This window comes from Salvelinus sp. IW2-2015, linkage group LG20, assembly GCF_002910315.2.
Source record: "Salvelinus sp. IW2-2015 linkage group LG20, ASM291031v2, whole genome shotgun sequence".
NCBI classification, from domain to species: Eukaryota; Metazoa; Chordata; class Actinopteri; order Salmoniformes; family Salmonidae; genus Salvelinus; species Salvelinus sp. IW2-2015.
The window spans coordinates 10,557,733-10,580,060 of NC_036860.1; the positions used below are offsets into that span (position 1 = coordinate 10,557,733).

General features: G+C 41.0%; 1 long non-coding RNA gene and 1 pseudogene across 1 annotated transcript; both read right to left on the reverse strand.

Annotated features, from left to right (window-relative positions):
• Positions 1–4,129: 4,129 nt before the first annotated feature.
• LOC139029390 (uncharacterized) lies at positions 4,130–10,667 on the reverse strand. Its single transcript, XR_011481692.1, has 3 exons — positions 10,607–10,667; positions 6,267–6,296; positions 4,130–4,171 (listed from the first exon to the last, which is right to left on the reverse strand). It is a non-coding gene; the product is annotated as an uncharacterized lncRNA (long non-coding RNA).
• Positions 10,668–11,805: 1,138 nt separating this feature from the next.
• Positions 11,806–22,328, reverse strand: part of LOC111981532 (scavenger receptor cysteine-rich domain-containing protein DMBT1-like) — a 25,825-nt pseudogene continuing 15,302 nt past the window's right edge.

Sequence of the window (22,328 nt, forward strand, 5' to 3'; positions counted from 1 at the left end):
ATTTTCTGCTGGCCCACTACAACACACCAGAAAGCACTGAGCTATGCTGAATCACCTGKATTTTAGAGTTGCCTTACTCAAGAAAACCATAAAGAGACCATGTTTGTATGTGGCTTTATTAACTCAATTATATATTTGAAAATATTAGAATGTTTGCAAACTGATATGTGACACTATCAATGTCAAAATAACATACAAAATAGGCAAGCTGTAACGGCTTTCGTTGGTGGAAGGAGAGGAGGACCAAAATGCAGCGTGGTACGTATCCATAATAACTTTTTTTATTTTACCCCCTTTTCTCCCCAATTTTCGTGGTATCCAATTGTTAGTAATTACTATCTTGTCTCATCGCTACAACTCCCGTACGGGCTCGGGAGAGACGAAGGTCGAAAGCCATGCGTCCTCCGAAACACAACCCAAACAAGCCGCACTGCTTCTTAACACAGCGCYCCTCCAACCCGGAAGCCAGCCYCACCAATGTGTAGGAGGAAACACCGTGCACCTGGCTCCCTTGGTTAGCGCGCACTGCGCCCGGCCKGCCACAGGAGTCGCTGGTGCAAACACATAGAAATATAACATATAGAACAAAACATAGAAAAACATAGAATGCCCACCCCAACTCACGCCCTGACCAAACTAAAATAAAGATATAAAAAAGGAACTAAGGTCAGAACGTGACACAAGCCCTCTGAAAAAATAATATTTAGGCAAGCCCCACCACCTGCCCTGAATGATGGGTCGCCACTGCTTGAGACAATAAGTATTCAACCCGTTTGTTTTGGCAAGTCATAATTAGTTGTATTCTGTGTGTAATAATAGTGTTTGACATCATTTTTGAATGACTACTTCATCTCTGTACCCCGCACATACAATTATCTGTAAGGTCCCTCATTCAAGCAGTGAATTTCAAACACAGATTGAACCACAAAGACCAGGGAGGTTTTCGAAGATTTAAAAAAAAAATAATAATATGCAAATATTGTACAATCCAGGCGTGCAAAACTCTTCGAGACTTACCCAGAAAGACTCACAGCTGTAATCGCTGCCAAAGGTGATTCTAACATGTATTGACTCAGGGGTGTGAATACTTATTTAAATTACATATTTAATTTTCAAAATATTTGAAACATTTCTAAAAACATGTTTTCACTTTGTCATTATGGGCTAGATGGGTGTAGATGGGTGAGAGAAATAATCWATTTAATACCTTTTCTATTCAGGCTGTAACACAACAACATGGAATAAGTCAAGGGGTATGAATACTTTCTGAAGGCACTGTATCTGCTGGTCTTCATACTGTATTAGACACATCATCTGTTCTAGGCTGCCCGCATCGGGTCACATACTGTAGCACCAAGTATGACCTGGGTTAAGATTCTCCGTGCAACGGTCAACTCTCCACTGGGTGACAGAGCAGGCTATAATACTACAGTAATATGATTTTTTMGATTTTGGCTATGATGAGACCTATCTGCACGATTCAAACCAAATCCTGATAAAACTCAAGTCTAGACAAGGAAAAGAGACTCCCTTACCTAAACAAATAACACCCGTGCCGTTACCATGATTACAGTTATGTCTTCCTCCTGTGTGATGGAGCACWTCACTACCAGAGCAGCCAACATCATCCTGCKAGATGGGCCCACTGCCCTGACCAAAGTCGGTACCCTCTAAGGCAATATCAGCTGTCTCACAGCCAAGCTGTCTGCAAACCACAGGAGCGTCATTCAAGTCCCACACGTCGTTACACACGGTTCGCCAGTGACCAGTTTGATAGACCTCCAGTCTCCCAGAGCAGAGGTCACTCCCATTGACCAGTCTTCTATTTGTTTTAACTAGGAATGATAGAAGAAAATTAATTAACCTCTTGAGAATACAGGGGGTGCTGTTTCAACTTTGACATTTTGCGTCTCCAAATTAAACTGCCTCGTACTCAATTCTTGCTCGTACAATATGCATATTATTATTACTATTGGATAGAAAACAATCTCTAGTTTCTAAAAAGCGTTTGAATTATGTCTGTGGGGTGAACCAGAAGCTCTTTCTACAGCGAAAATCATGACAGGACATGCGAAGCTCTGAAAAATAGTCTCTGATCTCGGATCAGTTTAAAGCTCTGTGTGTGCCCTATGGATCGAATGAACTGCCACCCGCCTTCCCCTGGATGTCAGTAACCAATGAGAAGTGGAATGGCTCTCTACGTGTTTCTCAGAGTTTATAAAAGGCATGGAGTGAGATGTCCCTTCTTTTGGACGCTCGCCAGGACGCAAGAGAGGGACATTCAGAATGGCATGCTCAAAAGCTCTCTTATTGACCAAAGATATATCCGTCTGTGATTTAATTCGATATAGGTGTTAGAAACATTCATAACGAAGTTATTTGAAAACGATTTATATCAGTTTATGCGAGTTATATTGCTATTTTTTCGGAATTTCCTTAGTATTGCGTTTGAGGAGTTGGAACGTGTGTGCCGTGTAGCTATTGTTAGCTGCTAGTTCGCGAAGTTGAAGAGGAGTTTTACAACAAAGCAACGATTCTTTTGACAAAGGACACATTGCCCAAGATACTGATGGAAGGCTCGTCCAAAAGTAAGGAGTTATTTATGATTTTATTCGTATTTATGTGGAAAATGTAAACGCAGTTGTCGGCCATTTTTGCGGCACTAGTCTGGCTGTAACTCACAATTATGTCTAGTAACGTTAATTTTAAAATCTAAATCCAAGCGGTTTGCATTTAATAACCAATGCATCTTTCATTAGCTGTTCAACCTGATATTTTTTGGTCAATCTAATCGATAAATAATCGCTAAACTTAGGTGCCTTTCCAAGATGGCGCCGGCCAGAAATGCATGCCATGTTTTGACAGATTACATTGCATAACCACGATTTGCTGATGCTAAATATGCACATTTTCGAACAAACTCTATATGCATTGTGTAATATGATGTTACAGACTGTCATCTGAAGAATTCTGAGAAGGTTAGTGAAAAAATTTATATATTTTGGTGGTGATAACGTTATCGCCCCTTTTGCCTTGATTCAATGCTGGGGTGATGTTAGCTCATGTGGTATGCTAATATAACGATATATTGTGTTTTCGCTGTAAAACACTTAGAAAATCTGAAATATTGTCTGGATTTCACAAAGATCTGTGTCTTTCAATTGCTGGATGCTGTGTATTTTTCAGAAATGTTTTGGATGAGTATTTTTGGTAATGACGTCGGTCTCTGTAATTATTCCGGCTGCTTCCAACGCTATTTCAGATTGCAGCCTGCAATGTAGAACTGTGATTTATACCCTGAAATATGCACATTTTTCTAAAAAAACATGCTATACCATAAATATGTTATCAGACTGTTCATCTTATGAAGTTGTTTCTTGGTTAGTGGCTATATACATCTTATATTTAGTCGAATTAGTGATAGCTACTGATGCGGAAAAAAATGGTGGAAGTAAAAAAAGTTGGTGTCTTTTGCTAACGTGGTTAGCTAATAGATTTACAATATTGTGTCTTCCCTGAAAACATTTAAAAAATCAGAAATTGATGGCTGGACTTCACAAGATCTAGTATCTTCATCTGGTGTCTTGGACTTGTGATTAATGATATTTAAGATGCTTGTATTTACTTGTGACGCTATGCTAGGCATATGCTAGTCAGCTTTTTTTACTGTGGTGGGGGGCGGGGGGCGGGTGCCTCCCGGAATCCGGTTCTTTGTTAAGCAAGTAGAAGATTTAAGCGAGGGAATGGAAGACTACAGTATTTAATATTCTACTAAATCAATGCCAAGATGACAAGTATAATCAAGCTATTTAGACTTTCATCAACCACAATAGCAACACAGAGGGACTTTTACCTGAGCAGACAACTRTGGCATCTTGAGACTGTAAACAGTCATGCTGTTTCAATCCTCCATGTGAGCATTCTGTGAGMGAGCTCTCACTGCCATTACATCCAACATCATCCAGCCAAGTAGGACTGTCACCACTKCCCTGACCTAAGTGGACACTACCTTGGACACTCACAGCCCTCCCACAGCCCAGCTGGCCACACACCACATTGGCATCATTTACATCCCACTTCTGACCACACACTCTTCCCCACTGGCCCTCGTAAAGAATCTCCACTCCACAGCAGTGACTAGTGCCATTGACCAGCCTGATCTCTTCACCAGCTCACAAAGAGGAAAAGATATGATAGGAAAAATGATTAATAATGATTAATGAGGAGTAATGAAATAAGCAGTTTAACACTGCCAGTATGGTCAAAGCTGTTCTATTGAAAGAACTGTTACAAACGTGTTACTTAACCTTTTTGGACTTGTTTTATGTGTACTTTTAAATGTATTTAAATGATATTCAAACATGCTACTTAAAACCTTTTTGGGACTTGTGTTCACATGTACACTGAGCAAAAATATAAACTCAACATGTAATGTGTTGMTCCCATGTTTCAMTTGCTGAAATAAAAGATCCCAGAAATGTTCCAAATGCACAAAAAGCTTATTTCTTTCAAATTTTGTGCACAAATTTGTTTACATCCCTATTAGTGAGCATTTCTCCTTTGCCAATATAATCCATCCACCTGACAGGTGTTGTAACGGACGTCGGATGAAGAAGGATCGGACCAAAGCGCAGCGTGGTAAGTGTTCATGATTATTCATTTAAACTGAACACTGAGACAAAATAACAAATGGAACAACACGAAACAGTTCTGTCTGGTGCAGACACAAAACAGAAAACAACTACCCACAAAAACCATGTGGGAAAAAGCTACCTAAGTATGGTTCCCAATCAGAGACAACGATAGACAGCTGTCCCTGATTGAGAACCATACCCGGCCAAAACAAAGAAATACAAAAACKTAGAAAAAAGAASATAGAATGCCCACCCAAATCACACCCTGACCAAACCAAAATAGAGACATAAAAAGCTCTCTACGGTCAGGGCGTGACAGGTGTGGCATATCAAATAAACTGATTAAACACAGGTGCACCTTGTCCTGGAGACAATAAAAGGCCACTCTAAAGTGTGGAGTTTTTTTCACACAACACAATGCCACAGATCCCTCAAGTTTTGAGGGAGCATGCAATTGGAATGCTGACTGCAGGAATGTCCACCAGAGCTGTTGCCAGAGATTTAAATGTTATTTTCTATACCATAAGCCGTCTCCAACTTCATTTTAGAGAATTTGGCAGTACGGCAAAGCAGCCTCACAACCACAGACCACATGTAACCACACCAGCCCAGAACATCCACTTCCAGCTTCTTCACCAGCGGGATCATCTGTGACCAGCCACCCAAACAGCTGATGAAACTGGGTTTGCATAACTAAAGAATTTCTGCACAAACTGTCAGGAAKCTTCACAGGGAAGCTTATCTGAGTGCTCGTCGTCCTCGCCAGGGTCTTGACATGACTGCAGTTTGGCGTCGTAACCGACTATAGTGGGCAAATGCTCACCTTCCATGGTCACTAGCATGCGGAAGAAGTGTGCTCTTCATGGATGAATCCCGGTTTCAACTGTTCCAGGAAGATTACAGTCAGCCTTTATGGCGTCGTATGTGGGCGAGCGGTTTGCTCATGTCAATGTTGTGAACAGAGTGCCCCATGGTGGTGGTGTGGCTATAGTATGGGCAGGCATAAGCTACGGACAATGAACACAATAGCATTTTACCGATGGCAATTTGAATGCACAGAGATACCATGACGAGATCCTCAGGCCCGTTGTCGTGACATTCATCCGCCGCCATCAACTCATCTTTCAGCATGATAATGCACGGCCCCATGTCGCAAGGCTCTGTACACAATCCCTGGAAGCTGAACATTTCTCAGTTCTTCCGTGGCCTGCATACTCACCAGACATGTCACCCATTGAGCATGTTTGGGATGCTCTGGATCGATGTGTACGGCAGCGTGTTCAAGTTCCTGCCAATATCCAGCAACTTCGCACACACACTGAAGAGGAGTGGGACAACATTCCACAGGCCACAATCAACAGCCTGATCAACTCTATCCGAAGGAGATGTGTTGCGCTGCATGAGGCAAATGGTGGTCACACCAGATACTGACTGGTTTTCTGATCCACACCCCAACCTTTTATTTTGAAGGTATCTGTGACCAACAGATYCATATTTGTATTCCCAGTCATGTTAAATCCATAGATTAGGGTTTAATGAATGTATTTCAATTGACTGATTTACTTATATTAACTGCAACTCAGTAAAATCGTTGAAATTGTAGCATGTAGCATATTTTCGTTCAGTGTGAACCTGCCAATGAATACAACACCATTTGATGAGCTGTTGGGGAGAAACACAGACAACCAACACATTGCAATTAAACACACATTTACTGATATTGCCATTTCGAAATGGATAACGCCTTATAATAATGTTCAGTAAAATATAAGGTTTTTATATGTTTACTCACCATATATGAACTTTTATTGCTACATTTGTACATGTTAGTACGCTTTATATGGATAGTTATTGACACATTTATAAACAACTTTAAATGTAAACCAAGCAAACAAACAATATTTCCATATGCTGTTGTGGTATTTACACCATTTGTAAAGCTGGATGGTTATGTATACACAGCATTCGGGAAGGATTCACACCCCTTCACTTTTTCCACATTTTGTTACATTGCAGCCTTATTCTAAAATTGATTCAATAAATGGTATTCCTCATCAATCTACACACAATACCCCATAATGACYAAGCAAAAACAGGTTTTTAGACATTTTTGCTAGTTTATTAAAAATAAAAACAGAAATACCTTATTTATGTACGTATTCAGCCCCTTTGCTATGAGACTCAAAATTGAGCTCAGTTGCATCCTAAGATGTTTCAGATATTTCTACACTGATTGGACTCAAACTGTGGTAAATTCAATTGATTGGACATTATTTGGAAAGGCACACACCTGTCTATATAAGGTCCCACATTTGACAGTGCAGTGTAAAGCAAAAACCAAACATGAGGTCGAAGGAATTGTCCTAGAGCTCGGATGATTGCAGCGACATGATTGTGTCGAGGCACAAGTCTGAGGAGGTACCAAAAATTTTGCAGCATTGAAGGTTCCCAAGAACACAGTGGCCCCTCATTCTTAAATCAAGGAGTTTGGAACCACCAAGACTCTTCCTAGAGCTGACTGCCTAGCCAAACTGAGCAATTGGGAGAAGGGCCTTGGTCAGGGAGGTGACCAAGAACGATGATCACTTTGACAAGCTCCAGAGGTACTCTTCAGAGATGGGAGAACCTTCCAGAAGGACAACCATCTCTGCAGCACTCCACCAATCAGGCCTTTATGATATTGTGGCCAGATGAAGCCACTCCTCGGTAAAAGGCACATTACAGCCCACTTGGAGTTGCCAAAAGGACCTAAAGACTCTTAGACATTGAAAACAAGATTCTTGGTCTGATGAAACCAAAAGGATCTTGTGCCAAGTGTCACGTCTGGAGGAAACCAGGCACTGATCATCACCTCACCAATACCATCGCTACGGTGAAGCATGGTGGTGGCAACATCATGCTGGGGGGATGTTTATCGGCGGCAGGGGACTGGTAGACTAGTCAGGATCGAGGGAAAGATAAGCGGAGCAAAGTACATTGATGAAAACCTGCRKCAGAGTGCACAGGACCTCCAACTGGGTTGAAYGTTTAGCGGCAGCGGAAGGTTCAACAGGACAATGACCCTAAGCACACAGTCAAGACAACGCAGGAGTGGCTTTGGGACAAATCTCTGAATGTCCTTGAGTGGCCCAGTCAGAGGCCAGATTTGAACCCGATCGAGCATCTATGGAGAGACCTGAAAATAGCTGTACAGCGTCCATTTAAACTGACAGAGCTTGAGAGGATCTGCAGAGAAAAACGGGAGAAACTCCCCAAATACAGGTGTGCCGAGCTTGTAGCTTCATACCCAAGAAGACTCGAGGCTGTAATCGCTGCCAAAGGTGCTTCAACAAAGTACTGAGTAAAGGGTCTGAATAGTTATGGAAATGTGATATTTCTTTTTTTATTTGTAATAAATGTGCAAACATTTCTAAAAAACGTTTTTTGCTTTGTCATTGTGGGGTATTGTATGTGCATTGATGAGTGAAAAAAACGATTAAATCCATTATAGAATAAGGCTGTAACATAACAAAATGTGGAAAAGGTGAAGTGATCTGAATACTTTCAAAATGCGCTGTATGTCAAGCTCAATCATTTCCTTTGTGAAACTGCCCTGTCAGAGATGTACCTCTCATGTACAGCAGTTCACTTGTTGTGGTTAACGTTTGCCAAACTCACAGACCAACTGACCAACAGTTTCACACGCTCTCACAGACCAACAGTTTCACACACTATGGCCTTCTTTCTATGTTTAAAATTCACAAATCCTGCTTTCTGCTATTAATGACTCAACACTTTATTTWGTGAAATAGTTTCTCCACTTGATGTTGTCTTATGTTATTTTCCTATGTAATATGTCAGCAGTGTTGCGGAAACTACTCTGAAGATARAGTTTACCAAGCTACCAATTATTTCACACTGGAGGAAGAAGTTGAGCTACAGTYAAGCTACCAATGAGAGGAATATAGTTTGTGTAAATAAAGTAACTTTGAAAAAGTTATTCGCTTTTGATGGAGGTCAAAACGACCTCCATCAAAAATATCATATGTAAATCTGAAATGTCATATTATACAAAATGTTAATAAAACATGACTGGAAGAATTACATACCTCTAGAGTCAGATGTTAACAGCGTAAGGAGATCTATGTGACAGCCAGWTAGGAGAGTGCATCGGCTTAGCCCAGTGGTTCAGGAGAGACAAAAATATAGTGGGTAGTTTCAGTAGTTAGCTACACCGCTACATGGCAAAAGAGTAATTAACTACTGAAAATAAGATTTGAATTTAGATAAACTACAACCAAGCTAATGCAAAATATATGTCAGGTATAACTCGCGTTACAGTTACTGAGGTTTGACTGTCTGCATGTCTCCCCAAGTTGGAGGACTTGAAAATTGGAAAATATAAAAAATGATCTATATATACAGTACCAGTCAAAAGTTTGGACACACCTACTCATTCCAGGGTTTTTCTTTATTTTTACTATTTTCTACATTGTAGGATAATAGTGAAGACATCAAAACTATGAAATGACACATATGGAATCATGTAGTAACCAAAAAAGTGTTAAACAAATAAAAATATATTTGAGATTTGAGATTCATCAAAGTAGCCACCCTTTGCCTTTTATGACAGTTTTGCACACTTTTGGCATTCTCTCAACCAGCTTCAACTAGAATTATTTTCCAACAGTCTTGAAGGAGTTCCCACATATGCTTAGCACTTGTTCACTGCTTTTCCTTCACTCTGCATTCCAACTCATCCCAAACCATCTCAATTGGGTTGAGGTTGGGTGATTGTGGAGGCCAGATCATCTGATACAGCACTCCATCACTCTCCTTTTTGGTCAAATAGCATTATTTTTTGCATTATTTTGGGGGGCGGGAATTGTACATAATCGTTTAAGTTGAAAAGTACCGARTACTGCGTCAATTGTTGTTTTGTATGTCAGTTCATAAATTCGATTCCATGGTATTGGGACATAAACATCTGTTCCCAACTTCTTGAATTTTATATGCCTTCGTTGTCAAAACTCTACATCTTAAGTCATTTCAAGTTTTAAATGTTTTTTAACTGGAGGCAGACAATCTACTTCATTCCTTTCTTTTTTGAMTAATTGCCTCTTCCATTTTTGTGGTAGAGCTGCGATGAGTTGGTTATATTTTCGTATTGATATCTACATATGTTAATTGCTTGTGTGACAATTTTACCATCCTTATTCACAATCTGATCTGATCCTTTCTGGGATATGCACACCAAGCACATAAACTTCTAACTTTCAAGTCACAGTTGTGTGTCACGACTTCCGCCGAAGTCGGTCCCTCTCCTTGTTCGGGCGGCATTCGGACGTCGACGTCACCGGCCTTCTAGCCATCGRGATCCACTTTTCATTTTCCATTTGTTTTGTCTGTGTCTTACKCACCTGGTTTCAATCCCCCAATTACTTGTTCATTATTTAACCCTCTGTTCCCCCATGTTTGTTTGCGAGTGATTGTTTTTATGTAATACGGTCCGTTTATTGTGGGCTCGCTTATTTTGTATTGTATTAGTCTATTTTGAGTAAAATACGTTTATTTACTCATATCTGCTGTCCTGCGCKTGACTCCTCTWCACCAGCTACACACAGACTGCATTACATTGTGTGAGWCTAGAAAGCGGTAATAAGAACTGGAAATGGTAATGAGTCATTTGATGCAGGTTGGTTTCGATTTTGTGACTCTCTGTAACAAGTCATTCTTTAGCCACGTTCATGGATACCAGAATCCACAAATTAGCATGTTAAAATTCCATTGCAGACATTCGTATATCCAATACATAAACCATAGCCTATTGAAACAAGGCTATACAGAGAGAATATCATACTGTACTTGGATAWAGCAGAAGTCACAGAGACYACAGATACCAATCTATATATAGGTTCTAGTCTTATTCATGTAAGGAACTTGAAAGACCTTCCTTTATGACAACTTAGTTACTGTAATACACAAAGACTCACCTAATGCCATAAAGAGTAGAATTGTCCCCATCTTGATCCTTGTAATGTCCTCCAATATCAGGTATTGGAGGACATTACAAGGATTATATGCAATATTTACCCCAGATTGAACTATTTTCTAGTTACAATACAAATAATACATGACCATGTTCTGGCAATGCTACTTCCATGTACAAGAGACCAACGTGTGATCTTCTACACTCTTTCCGAGAATAAGAGTTACAATGACAGAGAAGAGCGGTACACTGTCACAAAACATGAAATTCTGGCCCACTAATGTGTTTACTCTCTGGTCTTGTAGTATAACCCTTAAAGGGTCTATGAATCTTGTATTTGTTATTGTAACGTGACCTGCTATAGTCCCTGGTCCACCGAAATGCTGATCATAAACTCTCACCACAATCTTACTTTCAGCCTGACAGTGGACCCACCACCAGTTAAGAAACAAAATGTAAAAACACACACAGACATGGTTCTTTATTAAATGTTATTCTCTTCGTCCAATGATCTGGCATAATCAAAACTGTAATATATTTATTTTATCCCCAAATGTTGGTTGTGCATCCAATTGCATTACAAGTGAGAGTGCATGGGTAAAAAACAGTTGTGTGTTGTCATACTGGCTGCAGTGAGATTGGCCAATAGCAGCGTTTGATCTGTTGTGAAGGACAGATCCACTCCTACTGAACAGCAGAGGCAGTGGTGTTGTGGGGAAAGGAGATGGGTAGGTAGGTTACACAAGTGTGTGTAAACTGTGGTTAGAGATCGGGAAATAGCTAGCCTGATCCCAGATCATAATGGTAACATGGTACAGTTTGTGAATGACGGGTGGGGGTAGTGGGAGGGCAGGGGAGGGCATAGATATTGAGAATGTGCTACAGTACAGAGGCAGTGGTGTTGTTAAGATAGGTATTTCATTACAGAGGCAGCGCTGTTGGGTGATAATACATAGAGTATCGTAATACATACGTGGAATGAGGGAGGGACCACGTTGGGAAATGAGGGAGAAATAGGGGGGAGGGCCTGCCTGTGTCAAAGTGTCAAAGTCCGTCCTGGCTGGGCCCAGGCTTGGCTTCTTCCTAACCCCACTCCACACTGGCCTGGTTTGTCACAATGTGGGTCTGTCGGTTAGCTGGCTGGCTCCGTCTGTAGTCATGCCTTCTGGCTGTCCATGCCTGGGAGTGGTAGTAGGCCCCCATCTAATGGGAGGGTGCAGGGGGTCTGCTGCGGGCTGAGCTGGGCTGAACAGCTGCCTGGTGGGGCCCCTCCTCCGCTGGAGCAGCCCCATGGCCCTCCAGACCCTCTGAGTTTTCCACCATCTCCTGGATGAGAGGTGGCATGGAGCCTGGGATCTGCATCTTCAGAGAGTGATCACTCTCTCCACTGCTGGAGGAGGAGAATGAGGCAGGGAGAAAAAGGGAGAGAGGGTCAAGACGGGCCATGTGTTACATTCCACAAGGTTCTGCCACTACAGCAAAATGATGTATGTAAAGACCCTAAATATTTATCTTCAAATACATGACGGATGACATAGACATACAGTGCATTCTGAAAGTATTCAGACCCCTTGACTTTTTCCAAATTTTGTTACATTACAGCCTTATTCTAAAATGGATTGAATCATTTTTTCCCTCATCAATCTGCACACAATAACCCATAGTGATTTTTAGAAATATCCCATGTACATAGTTATTCAGGCCCTTTACCCAGTACTTTGTTGAAGCACCTTTGGCAGCGATTACAGGCTTGAGTCTTCATGGGTATGACGCTACAAGCTTGGCACACCTGTATTTGACAAGTTTCTCCCATTCTTCTCTGCAGATCCTCTCAAGCTCTGTCAGGTTGGATGGGGAGCGTCGCTGCACAGCTATTTTCAGGTCTCTCCAGAGACGTTCAATCGGGTTCAAGTCCGGGTTCTGGCTGGGCTACTCAAGGACATTCAGAGACTTGTCCCGAAGCAGCTCCTGTGTTGTCTTGGCTGTGTGCTTAGGGTCATTGTCCTGTTGGAAGGTGAACCTTCACCCCAGTCTGAAGTCCTGAGGGCTCTGGAGCAACTTTCATCAAGGATCTCCCTGTTCTTTGCTTCATTCCCTGCCACTGAAAAAGTTCCCCACAGCATGATGCTGCCACCACCATGCTTAACCGTATGACGCTTGGCATTCAGGCCAAAGAGTTCAATCTTGAGAATCTTTTTCTCATGGTCTGAGAGTCCTTTAGGTGGCTTTTGGCAAACTCCAAGAGGGCTGTCATGTGCCTTTTACTGAGGAGTGGCTTCAGTCTGGCCACTCTATCATAAAGGCCTGATTGTTGGAGTGCTGCAGAGATGGTTGTCCTTCTGGAAGGTTCTCCCATCTTCCACAGACAAACTCTGGAGCTCTGTCAGAGTGACCATCGGGTTCTTGGTCACCACCCTCACCAAGGCCCTTCTCCCCCGATTGCCACGTTTGGCCAGGCAGCCAGCCCTAGGAAGAAATTTGGTGGTTCCAAACTTCTTCCATTTAAGAATGATGAAGGCAACTGTGTTCTTGGGGATCTTCAATGCTGCAGACATATTTTGGTACCCTTCCCCAGATATGTGCCTCGACACAATCCTGTCGCGGAGCTCTACAGACAATTCCTTCATCCTTATGGCTTGTTTTTTGCTCTGACATGCACTGTCAACTGTGGGAACTTATATAGACAGGTGTGTACCTTTCCAAATCATGTCCAATCAATTGAATTTACCACAGGTGGACTCCAATCAAGTTGTAGAAACATCTCAAGCATGATCAGTGGAATCACGATACACCGGAGCTCAATTTCGAGTCTCATAGCAAAGGGTCTGAATACTTATGTAAACAAGGTATTTCTGTGTTTTATTTTGAATACATTTGCAAAAAAATGCTAAAAGACTGCTTTCACTTTGTCATTATGGGGAACTGTGTGTAGATTGATGAGAAAAAATTATAATTTCATGAATTTTAGAATAAGGCTGTACCATAACAAAATGTGGAAAAAGTGAAGGGGTCTGAGAACTTTCGGAATGCACTGTACATACATAAAAAGGTAAGTAATTCATCTCTATTTAACAAAAATAAATCAGTACAGCAACTGTACAGCAACTCTGCAAAACACATAGCAATCATTGGATTATGTTGCACATCAAAATATCTTGAAACATGCGTTCCTGCTTGGACGTGTTAGATGACACCACTTTTTTCTTGAATTCCTCAGTRGTCTATATATTATACTTCTTCATAAAGCACTATGAATTACTTTATAAGATGATTACTCGTGATTTGAAGTTCAAAACGAGAAAGTTTAGGCMATATATAAATAATGARGCTCAAATAAAAAATGATTCAACAAAAGAATGTATCAGCCTATTCGAGTTGTAGATTAACATCTCAGATTCCAGTGTTCGAAAATGTAAACATGGGATTTCCCTTCATCCGACTTCATGCAGCCAATGGCAATGTCCGCTTCAGGTATAATGCCAGGAGGTGCTTGTGGATTTGACAGCTCTAACACAGTTCCACCCCCAACAACGCCAAAACAACAGCTATGTGGTTYTTGGCTAAAGTGGATCTGATTGAATAGAGCTCTAAATCGTTAGCTTGGCTTTTATAACATATAAGGTTTAAGCAGACAGGCAGACAGACTGACAGAGAACAAGAAAAAGCACAGAGTGACAGCAGACAAGATGCTGAGAAATACAGCATAACAGGGAGGCAAACAAAATGGCTAGTGCAGAGGCCCAGTTATAGTGGTGAGTTGTATCTCCAGCGGGGTTTGAACATATTGTATTTGTTTTAAATATGAGCTTGTTAAAAAAGATGAGGGGGACCTTGTCTCATGAGTCACTGGTACATAAATGTTTGAGAAACTCTGTACTGTGCTGCCAAGGTTATGTGTCAGCACTACTGCTTGTGTCTAAGTCTAACTCAGAGTGGATGCTGAATGTCAGACAGAAGGCTCAATCCTGCTGTAGATTGAGGTCTGTGATAAGGTCTGGGCAGTGGCTGATAGGGTCTGGGCACCAGTCCGGTGTGAGTTGACGGCGCGAGCAGTAGTCAGGGCTGGTGTGGATAAAATGCCAAGGCCGAATTCTTGTCCCTGGCAAACAGTATGGAAGAGTAAAATAGTTGTCTCTGGAGTGGGTCCAGGTGGGATCRTTGTCTTTAGGCAGCTTTTTTTTCTTCATGTCTGCTGTTCTCTCAACCTAGTAATGCAGCTTGTGCTCCAGACAGTGTGTGTCAGCCAGGCTGGGGAAGAAAAACCTCAATACATGAATAAATAACACCAGTCAAGAGTGGGTTTCCCTCGGAGGCTGTCTCGCTGCTGCATGTCGGCCACTGCACCGATGCTATTGTGGGGGACCCGTGTGTGTGTGTGTGTGTGTGTGTGTGTGTGTGTGTGAGAGAGTACAGTGTGTACACTATGTAGTGTGTTTAACATAATGAACATAATGAACGATGTGGCAAAATTTCTCCCTAGTGGATATAATAAGACCTGCATTATCATGTGTTCTGCTTTATAGGTTTCTTTAAAATTCAAAAGGCACTCGCACATCTGAGCTATCTTTGTTGCAGGTGCAAGGTAACAGTTGAATAAAATGAGAAAAAAGAAGAAACCTGCGCACCACTCTTGATAGTGTCACTGTTCTTTAAACATAGAATGCATTTGCCGGGTCAACATGACCCGGCCTAATGTTTTTTGTTGCTGTATTGATCCCCCCCCCAAAAAATGTCAGCATCTATCTATATAACATAGAATAGAGGAATTCCTTAAATATTGTGTCTTTCATGTTCTAACATCCTAGTTTTGTTTTTTAATTTCTTATTTTTTATGTAAAAATAGTTTTTGCATCACTACCCCAAGTTTTCATATGTGGGTCAAATATGAGCCGTATGTATTRCCAATCGTATTCACRGCYTTGCACTCGTCACACTGACCTTTCTTTTTGCTACAACAATAAAATCYAKGTAATTCATTACACATTTATTAAATATCTTGCTTTTAATGTACATTAATCACAGTTTTCATTACTCCTTTTTAACTCATTGAGTAAAAGGAGTTTCATAAGGAGGCTCATAAGAATGTTGACAGATATACAACAAAATGGTTTAACAGATGCTTGATGAGGAAGCCATTTGTGCCTCTGACTCAGAAACTGAGGTATCCAATTCAGATGACACAGACTATGGTGCCTGTGGGTCAAGTTGGAGTTGTGGATGCCCCTGGTAGTCCAGCTGTCCTCTAGATGTATCTCACAGCATGGGGCGAGAAAGACGCCAGGAGAGTGAAAACCAGTCAAATCAGACTGTAGTACCACAACAGGGGGTCTACTGGAGTGAACCCCCCCCCCCCACTGTGGCGGATGAATCAGAATTAGTTGGGTAGCATAGTAAATAAGATGTTTATTACATAATAGCTTTGTGAGATACTTGTCATAGAATGTATCCCTTTGGACTATATGTTGGCAGTTGCACTTCCCTTCTCAGCTAGGGCTCACACTTGGGGCCCAGAGAGGAGAGAGGTCAGGCTTGTCTTACTTGTCTCTGTAATATGCAGAATTTTAGAAAGGGAGGAGTACAAATGAAAATTGTCTTCTATGTGAATGTATCTGTAAACCATGTGAGGGATGGCGAGATTAGGGGAACCAATTATCTCTTGGCTCCACAATGTCTGTGCGCAAGTCACTCCCTCAGTGAGCTTGTCCAGGAGTGGGGAAAGAGGGGTTTACTTGAGGTGGGAGTATATAGAGTTGACATTGAGTTTGCTGATGAGGTTATGTTTTGGTACTATGAAGTACCAGGAACGAGGTTAGAACCTCGTTTAGAGACCAAACTGAGCGATAATTTATAGCGTGCATCTGGCTAGGGATACTCCTCTTCAAGTAAAAGGCCCTTGTTGAAGAGTTCCTAAGATCTGTGGTTTCGTCATGATAGTTGGAAGAGGGTTGTATCTTTGCTATAAAGATCTCAGTTGCCATTATTTGAGACTCAACTATTCATTATAGATAGTGAATTGTTGAAAGTCACAGGGCTATGGTAAAGCTCAATTATTAAAGATGAAGTTTAAGTATAACTCTGACTGGTGTGTGGTTTGTAACTCTCCTCACTTGGTATACAGAAATTGCCACACACCCCCACACACAAACACACACTAAAGAGGACCCAGAAGCCATACATCTTGAGGAGCTGCCCAGGGTCTGTGCCGGTCAACAGTCGTGTCGCCAAAGTTGCCTGGGAGCTGTTCATTAGTGACAGCATCATTGAGAGGTCCTAAAGTGTACACATTTAGAAGAATGGAGAAGAGGCGACAGCAAAAGGGACTGAGGGAGAGACAAAGAGGAACTAAAGGCCTTTATTGTTTACCCTCCTTCTCGTCGTGAGAAACAGGTGGATGATTCCACACGGGAGCTATTTTGGATCCACTGCAGAATCCAATGAATAAGCCACCATGTCGGTCGGGAGATATAGGATATCCGTCGCTACTGAGGCTTGATGACAAGAGGACCAGAGTGTTCAGAGAGGCAACGGACCACCTGCGCAGCCTTCCAGTTATGTGAGGGACCTTTTCCTAGAAAACTGTAGAGGAAGTTTATATCCCAGCAACTGCGTCACAGTGGAAAGGAGCAGCTCCTCAGACGATGATGCTTGGCATTCCGTCCAAAGTGTTCAATCTCTGCTTTCATCAGACCAGAGAATCTTGTTTCTCACTTGCTGAGAGTCCTTTAGGTGCCTTTTGGCAAACCCCAACGGGCTGTCCATGTGCCTTTTACTGAGGAGTGGCTCGTCTGGCCACTCTACCAAGTCTGATTGGTGGAGTGCTGTTTCCTTCTGGAAGGTCTTCCCACTCCACAGAGAACTGAGGCAATGGAAAGAGTGTGGGTGATAAAGAGCAGAGCCATGCCACACCATCCAGACAGCCAAGGGCTAGAAGAGGAAAGAGGTGCCGCTCTGCCCACGCGCAAGGATAGACAAGTCAGCTGCTGGTGTTCGTCTCAGCTGCAACACAGCCCGGCCTGCAAGAGCACAGTCCACATCTTGTGGTTTGTAACAAATGCATGGACTAGACAGCATAAATAGGCATCACACACACGCACTCTGTTCCTTTTAGTGTTCATGTTTTCGAAATTCACAATTGTTAGTGTTGTCGTTTATATTGATGATGAACTTTGGATTTTCAAATAAATGTTTTGAAATATTATAAAACATGCTTAAGGTGGTTTTATTTTKTTCTTCACACTAAAAGGTTGAATGTGAAACTTTGTTTCCGTTATGAAACTGTTGAAGAGTGCCTAAAAACATTTCAAACAATAAAATAATTATTGAAAGTTACAAATCATCACTCAAAATAATTATGTTCCACAAAATTGATAATATTTTAGACCCACTTAAAAAAAACACATATTTTACATTATTGGGTCATTTTGACCCGGCATATGCATTATTGGGGCGCCATGTTTACTATGCATCCTAGGTTTAATAAGCTTTACTTATCGGCCACGCGGCCTTTGTCAGAGCTTTTGTGAGTTTTTTTAAAATTAGCACCGTTATGTAGACCTAGCCCCACCCACATCCGTTCTACGCATCGAATGGGGTTGGAGTCGAGAGAAAACAAATAAGTGCTACCAAATATAACAATGTGCATTTCATACATATTAGAATAAAGTGTGTACATAAAAGGTATTAAACACATCTGTAAAACCAATGTGGACATTGACCTTCCAAGCAGGTTTTCATAAATTATTGGGTACAGCGCAAGAAAAATGTCAGAGTATTCTGAAATGGGGGCATAAGTCATGTTCACATTTACAACATAACATATATATCATTAAGGCCTTCAAGAAATAATGTCTGGAGGGTGAAAATCCCAAAACATTATATTTTGCTTAGTATTATTTATATCACCTACCGTCTGATATCTTAACTTTCTCTAGAAATGTAGAAATGTCATGCTTTAGATCATTAAAATGTATGGCTGGGATTCCTTGGTTCTTTCTTCTCCTGATTGACTTTAATGTTCACAATTCTCTTTGTTTGAGAGACGAGGAGGTTTTTACTACAAACACGGCCACTGGACCATTTAATCATGTCGATAACATGGGTGGTGGAGCACTACTAATGCCATTTATTTGGAGCTGTTTATCCTGTATGTATTTGTGCTGCAGGCGATGGTATGTCGAAAACTTGCTTGGTAGGACGATGGTAGGTTCGAAAACTTGCTTTGAGGTATGTCCTCATTGTGGTTTTACAGTACGTTTTTAATACATTTTATGTACACTTTATTCTAAATGGTATGAATGCACATTGTTATATTTGGTAGCACTTATTTGTTTTCTCTCGACTCAACCCATTCGATGCGTGGAACGGATGGGGTGGGGCTAGGTCTACATAACGGTGCTAATTAAAAAACTCACAAAAGCTCTGACGAAGGCGATAAGTAAAGCTTATTAAAGAAACAGTGATAACCCTGACTACACCCTGACTACCCTGACTACGAGCGTTGCAAAATAAATGTAGAATTACGTTATTCAATTATTGCACCACCTGCTCTCGCAGTGGCCGTCGCAACCGCGCGCTGCTTTTGCCAAGGGCTAAAATAGAAGTCATTCCTATTTCTGACGCAGATCGCACTGCAAGTCTTGCCTCTCCCATCTCCTCATTGGCTTATAGAAGCAGGTACCCACGTGCCATCTCCTCATTGGTTATACCCACGTGGGTGACTAAAAGACTAATTTTGTTGCCGGTCATCGTGGTAATAATATGAAAGTTTAGATGCCAATCACCATATAAGTTCAAAGATGAAAAAACCTGGAAGGAGGAGAGATGATTAGAAACGATTCGGTTGACCGTTTTATGTGTGGATTAATTGTTGGAGTAGAGGACCTTGTGCACTTCAGGTAAAATAACAACTCAATGTTTATGTCCCAGGACAAATTAGCTAGCAACAGCAAGCTAGCTAAATAGGACAAATTAGTTAGCAAGTGCAAGCTAGCTAGCTAAATTGCCATACATGTTTAATGCTTTTCGACCTGTCCCCAAATWAATGTAATTGGTTCAGAGTTTGTTTTGATATTTTACCCTGCGTGTCGTGATCGCGTTTGGTGTGGGGGGACAAAATAAATGTATGCACGATGGCGCGTGCGCGCAGCCGGTTTGGGTTCCGTGTAATACAATCAAGAGCAGTGTGCGGATTTCTTCTTTTTTACATTTTTTTCTCCATTTAATACGTTTCTTCAAAATGAAAGTTGTTGGTCAGGGTCGATTTGGCCTTCTGCATCCAGAGATCTATTTCTAATTCTTGAACATATAGTTGTACAGTATTTAAATCTCCACATATTTTCAAGACCATAGCTGTATCTTGTGAAGTCTCACATCAACAACAATAATTTAACAATGAAAATGGAGTCAGGGTTCATGGATTTTATGTTATTTAAAGCCATACACACAATAATCGAAAATGTACACTGAAATCAACATTATTGTTTGATTCTATACATACAGTACAAATGTATTTGCATTTTGCCATACTGTACACTTAGAAAAAAAATTGCTATCTAGAACCTAAAAGAGTTKTTTGGCTGTCCCATAGGAGAACCCTTTGAAGAACCCTTTACACAGATGGTTCTACATGGAACCCAAAATAGTTCTACCTGGAACCAAAAAGGGTTATCCTATGGAGACTTTTTTCTAAGAGTGTAGATCTCAAGTTTAGCAAATCACAAACCAGTCATTGCTACGGACTATTCTTTGACAGCACAACTCCTTGACAGCACACTGAATGTTATAGAAGAGAAATAGTCTAAAGTATTAATATATTTACTTCTAAAAAAATGAAATAATAGATTATGTTCAATGCGTTCAGACAATTCATCAAGACAATCACTGTTTTTAAACTGAGTAAATAATGTAATAATTTAATATATATAACAATGTCAAGTCAGAAAACTCATACAATCCTGACAAATACATAGAATCATACACCCAAACATATACATCGAAATTCTAACTCATATTCAAACAAAGCCTTCACTCGTATCTACTAAGTGAACATTTTGATGAAAAGATTTTTTTTAAGCCCTTATAATTCAACTCACAAAGCTAACCTTTCATGCCTCTCCTGGCATCTATATCTCTGCATCAGCATTCGTATAACAGGCTTCACTCATAGTTTGCGTATATGTTGTCCTTCTTCGTGTCATTCTCCCTTCCAGCTTTACTGAAGTGAGCTGCTCCAGGTCTAAAGACTCACTGTCTTCATCATAGATGTCTTCAGCAAAATCCCTCTCGTGAAGATATCTGGATTTCTATAGTCGGACTCATCATCCTCACTTGCGTCTGGCCCTTCACCTTGGATGTTTCCGAACTTGTTCATGGCTCCTGGAGCATTCTGAGGATGAATACAAACATTTGAGTTACATGCCTGGGGCCGGATTCACGAAACATAACTTACGGAAAAACTTAAGAAGCTGCTTGAGATTTAATTTTAGAAGTCATAGAATAGTTCGTAAATGCAATTCCTCAATTCTTAGGAATTCGTAATTTTCTTAGGAACTTCGTAAATATCTAAGAATTTATATTTCTTATGTGGCAATGACATTAGTGACGTGCTTGAAACCAATAAATAAGCCTATGTGACAGGGATGATAGGATTTGGCCCACTATAATAAAGTGTTGATATTTCAATTTTATTACATTTCTTTTTTTGCTTTATGTCTCGAGGATAAAAATGTTTTGTTGGCCGTGAACCCTTTACAGCGCAAACAATTTTTTTTTTTTTTTTACACATTAAGCATCAGTCTAAGTTGCTACTGTACAACACAAAACCAACAATGGATAACAAGGAAAGCGCAATAAAAAATTCAGTAACGAGAGTTGAAGCTGATGGTGGGGAAATAGCAGCAGGGAAAAGGTTGTTGTTGGGGAACTGTGATAATTTGAGGTTCAACTGCAGAACCAAAAAGAGAGGTATGGGGGAGATTGGCCCAAGTTGCTCTCTGCATGCCGGGGATAATGGGCAAGGGACACTGGAACGCCGTAAACAAGTGTCTGAACAACAGAAAGCTGCTAAGACGAAGGGAGCTGAGACCCATTTCATGTGGACCAGCTGGAGGAGAAGCGTGGTTCGTCCATCAAGAGATGGTGGTGAGCACTGAGAGAGTTAGTACGTTAGCTAGCCAAAACGTGTAACAGACATTATGATCAACATAGGCTCAACGCTAACGATTACCCTAGTGCCAGTTCTCCTTTGATAAATTGGGACGCGATAGCGCTAGCTTTTTAAACTTCCAGTATTGTAATATATTGTTAATTATGAAGCTGCTTAGATAATGCTTGTTTTTTTGTACTCTTGGCTGTTTTAAATATCCGGTAGCAATGTTTTGTGGCGCAAAGACAACTTAATGGGTACAAAGCAAGCCCATTGTCTCAGAACAAGAAAAATCCTAAAGCCTTTTTCAGAATCCTTCTTCTTAAACTTCTTTTCTGAGCGCAAGAAAACTTAGGGAAACCTTAGAAACATTTCCTCACACTATATTGACAGGAGTAGGCAACTTTGCTTAACTTTCTCCTTAAGGTCTAAAGTTTAAAGGAAAAAATGCCAGTTTAAGAAGACAATGTTTCTTAAGAAGGTTTGCGATCCGGCCCTGGACTTAAGTCAAGGATTTGGCACAGGTTTATCTTTCATATACTAGGCAGACATTTGTTTTTTAATCATTTATTTTGGTGGTACT